The following is a 5,156-nucleotide window of genomic DNA, read 5'->3' on the forward strand; positions in this document are numbered from 1 at the left end:
GTTAGCAGTCTAGTGCTTACCCTACAGCACCACACCAGAACTCCATTTTGCCCATAGAATCCTTCAATATCGCAACCTGAGGCCTGAGTTTTTCTTTAGTTCTTTCAGCTTGAGAAATGCTGAAACTATTCTTCCCTTTTGGTTTTCTAATTTCAGGTCATTGCACATTTCTTTCTTTTTTTTTTTTTTTTTTTGCACATTTCATTTTAATATTTGATTTTGTCTTCTCAATCTTCTTTCTGAAATTTTCTGTTCATCTATTTTACTTCTTTATTTCTTCCAATTTCTTTAGCTTCTCTATGTTCAAGCAAGTTTTAGAATCTCTTCCAACATCTACTTTGGTCTTTTATTTTTTCCTGTCTTTTTGATGGCCTTTTGTTTTCTTCATGTATGATGTTCTTGATGTCATCCCACAATTCCAGTTTTCAATCATTAGTGTCCAATTCATCAAATCTGTTCTTGAGATGGTCTCTAAATTCAGGTGGGGTATACTCAAGGTAGCATTTTGGATTTTGTGCACTGGTTTTAATTTTCTTTAGCTTCAGCCTGAACTTGCACATGAGCAATTGGTGGTCTGTTCCACAGTCTGCCCAAGGACTTCTTTTGATAATGATATGGAGTATCTCCAGTCTCTCTTCCCACAGATGTAGTCAATTCAATTCCTGTGAGTTCATCTGGTGAGGGCCCTGTAAACAGTTGACACTTATGTTGTTGAAAAAAAGAAAAAGTTGTTTGCAGTGAATAAGTAACCAGTCTTGAAAAATTCTATCATGTGATCTCCAACACCATTTCTACCACCAAGATTGTATTTGCTGACTGGCTGTGGTGGTTCTGTGCCACTGAGTCAGTTCTAAATCATAAGGTTTCCAAGGCTGTAAATCTTTACCGAAGCAGAAAGCCTCATCTTTCTCCTGCAGAGAGTTGGTAGATTTGAACTACTGACCTTGAGATTAGCAGCCTACTAGGCTACCAGTGCACCTCATTTTCTAATTTCTGCTCCTTTTTCGTTGCTTCCAACTTTAGCATTTCAATCACCAGTAGTTATCAATGCATTTTGATTTCATGTTTGATCAGTTTCAGCCTGAAGAGATTGGTAGAGTTCAATTTCACCATCACTTGTGCATAAATTTGAATAACAATGGTATTACCTGGTCTCCCTTGTAGGCATTTGGATTTTATCCTATCACAGACAGCATTGTACTTCAAGACCCATCTTGAAATGCTCTTTTTGATGATGAGTGTGATGTCATTCCTCTTCAGTTGTAGTTCATGACATAGTAAATCACATGATTGTCTGATTCAAAATGGCCAACATAAGTCCACTTAGCTCACAAATTCCTATAAGAGGCCCTGATGACCTGTACAGAGTCACTATAAGTTGTAATCAACTGGACAACATCTAAAAACATGACTTGAGTAGGATATCAATCATTATGTGTTCTATTTTTGGCAACTTTCAGTTTTCCTAGATTTATACTTCATATATTCCATATTATGATGATTAGTATATGCTTGCAACTGTTCTCATTTTGTGTCTGTCAGTTTGTCATACCATGGTGGCTTGTGTGTTGCTTTGATGTTGGAAGCTAGACCACCAGTATTTTAAATACCAGCAGGGTCACCCCTGATGGACAGGTTTCAGTTGGCAGACTAGGAAGAAGGAGAGGTGGACCACTTGTGAATTTTTTGTCAAAGAAAACCTGTGAATAGCAGTGGAATGCTGTCTGATACAGTTCTGTACAGGTTGAAAGACACTCAAAATATTACTGGGAAGGAATTGCCTCCTTAAAATAGAGCTGACCTTAATGAGGTGGGTGGAGCAAAGCTTCCAAAATCTTCATTTGCTGATGGGGCACAACTCAAAATGAGACAAAACAAAGATATAGAAACCTTCAATAAATATCAAAATATAGAACTATTGTTTCTATACACATCTGTTTAGGCAGACATTCTAAATTCATTCTGGTGCTATAGGATCAGCACAGGACTGAGAACCACAAGATTGGCAGTTCAAACCCACAACCCTATACAGGGTTGGAATGAGTCGCAATTGATCCGACAGCACTAAACAACATCAACCTTTCCCCAAAGAATTCTATACTTTTTAAAATTATACCAAGTCAAAATGATTGTTTGGTGTTCTGATCAGGCTCAAATTATGTTTCTTTTAAATGTTCTTTGAGTTTGGGGAAGAAAAAGAAATCTGAAGGGGCAAGATCATGGCTGTAGGGTGGATGGGGTAAGGTGAAATTCTCAACCCTTGTTACCCTTGAAGAATGAGCAGTTGCATTGCTGTGATGGAATTAAAAAAAAAAAAAAGGGTTCAGTGCATCTTCCTGGCCTTTTTCTCACCCATGCAGTCTTCAATGTTTCTACAACTTGTTCATAATAATCCCCATGACTATCTTGTGTCCTTTGAGAAAATCTATTAAGATTAACCTTTGGGTGGGGGTAGTGATGGTGTGCTGTGGAGTTGGTTCCGACTCATAGTGACCCTGTATAGGGTTCCTGAGGCTGTAACTCTTAATGGAAGCAGAAAACCTCATCTTTTTTTCCATGGAATGGCTGGTAGTTTCAAACTACGGACCATAAGATTAACAGGCTTACTCATAAGCACTACGCTACCAAAGCTCTTTAACCTTTGGGAGTCCCCTCAAAACAATCCCCTTATCCTTCAGAGCTGACCTGTCTTGAACTTAACTAGCCCAGCATATCTTCCCCTTGCCTCAGGAGCTGCTATGTTTATTGGACCTGTTTTTGAAGGCACCATAATGAGACTAAAAAGAAAAGATTGAAGTTGTCAAGGATTTCATTCTTCTTGGATCAACTATCAACACTCATGGAAGCAGCAGTCAAGAAATCAAATGACGTATTGCATTAGGCAAATCTGCTGCACAAGACCTTTGTAAAGTGTTGAAGAGCAAAGATGTCACCTTGAGGACTAACGTGCGCCTGACCCAAGCCATGGTATTGTCAATAACCTCATATGCATGTGAAAGCTGGACAGTGAATAAGGAAGACCATAGAAGAACTGATGCATTTGAGTTATGGTGTTGGAGAAGAAGACTGAAAGTGCCATGGGCTGCCAAAAGAACCAATAGATCTGTTTTGGAAGAAGTGCAGCCAGAGTGGTCCTTGGAGGCCAAGATGGCCAAACTTCATGTCTCATACTTTGAACATATTGTCAGGAGGGACCAGTCACTGGAGAAGGATATCAGGTTTAGTAAGGTGGAGGGTCATAGAAAAAGAGGAAGACCCCTAATGAGATGGATTAGCCAGGTGGCGACATCAATGTACTCAAGCATGGCAACACTATTGAGGTTGGCCCAGTATCGGGCACTGTTTGATTTTGCTGTGCATAGGGTCTCTATGAGTTGGTGCCGACTCGATGGCACCTGACAACAACAACAACAACAATGAGACTAAGGCAAGTGAGAGGACTTGCATATATGTATGGCCATGTATGGATAGGACCTTGGTAGCAATGCTTTTTAAACTTTTACCTCGTATGTGACCTCCTCCTCTTAGGAACTAGCTATGTGCTGATTCTTACATCTTACATCTGAAGGTATTTGTACAGTGATTCAAACCGACCCTTAGAAGACCTGATTATATGCTTCCATTTGGGTATTGGGTTTTCTTTTTTATGTTAGTGAGACCATTATCAGTGTAGGGTTGTTTAAAATCAACCACTTTGAGATATGAAAGAGCACATTAGACCCAGGGGAAGGTGCACTGAGATGACAGAGGTAGACCAGTCTACCAGCCCAGGAACCCCACAGGTGGCCAGTTATAGAAACTGAGACAAGGATTTTGCTCCAGAACCAACAGAGAGAGGGTACTGTCCCCTAGTGTCAGTGCCCTGGATTCAGACTTCTAATCTCCTAAACTGTGAGAAGATATAATTTCTGTCTGTCAACCTCACCCACGAGTGGTATTTCTGTTACAGCAGTATAAAGAAATAAGCCCATTAATGTCACTTCCGGCTGCTTTAGCAGTGATTGGATTGGGCTTGGTTGAACCTGCTTCAGGACAGAGGCAAAGACACGTTTCCTACTTAAGAGGGGATGGAGGCACTGAGCTGGCCGTGAGCTAGAGTAGCAAAAGACTCAAGTTTAACACTAATGAATAGCCATGGAGAGTGGGGCAGATTGCTGGTGGAAGTAGCTAAAGCTTAGGTAACTTGCCTACATTTTATGATAACTGATCAGAGATGTCAGTCTCGCCTCTTAGCTTTTTTAATTTTCTGCCCCTTTAAAAGGAAATTTTGAGTCACTTTCCAGTTAGATGAATCAAGTGCTACACAGTTATGTTTATAGTTGAAAATCCAGACTCAACAGCCTAAGGGACAGTTGATTCAGCTTTGTGACTGACGAGTACATTAGAGTAGAATATTAAGAAATACGTTAAACCATACTTATTACTAAATACTTAAAGAGGGGTGGCAGGAGCCCTGATGTGGTGCTGTAGGATAAGCACTGGACCACAAGGCCGATTTAGACCGCAAGAGGGTGGATAGTTCAAACCTACCAGCTGCTTCTTGGCAATGGAGTCACTATGAGTCAGAACCGACTTGAGGCACTTAACAACAACAATAAAGTGGTGAGGACTAGAGCTGAGTGGGATTCTTGTGCTAAATTGTTCTGTTAGGTGTCATTGATTTAGTTCCAATTCATAGAGACCCCAGGCATGAGGGGAAGTAAAAAAGTATTGCTGTAAAGTACAGAAACCTTTATTTAAACAAAAATATCAGAATATGCAGCTATTATTTCTCAACATATCTTTTATCTAGGTCTACACACGCTCTGGTAGCGTAGTGGTTATGAATTGGGCTGCAAACCGCAAAGTCAGCAGTTTGAAACTACCAGCTGTTCCACGTGAGAAAGATGAGGCTTTCTGCTCCTATAAAGATTTACAGCCTCGGAAACCCTGTTCAGGGTCGCTATGGGTCAGAACCGACTCGACGGCGCTTAACAACACACACTTCTGAAGGTGGTGCTTCCATTTCTCTAACCCACCCCTGAAGAATTCTGTGTGCTTTGATTTCCACCACCTACAAATGGTAGCTTTCACATCCTTAAGGGACTACTTTTAAACATTTATTGGGCTTTGGGAGCAAAACCAGGTGTGAAGGGACAAGCTTATGAGTGTAGGGG

The sequence above is a fragment of the Chrysochloris asiatica genome, unplaced genomic scaffold (assembly GCF_000296735.1).
Source record: "Chrysochloris asiatica unplaced genomic scaffold, ChrAsi1.0 scaffold00006, whole genome shotgun sequence".
Lineage (NCBI taxonomy): Eukaryota > Metazoa > Chordata > Mammalia > Afrosoricida > Chrysochloridae > Chrysochloris > Chrysochloris asiatica.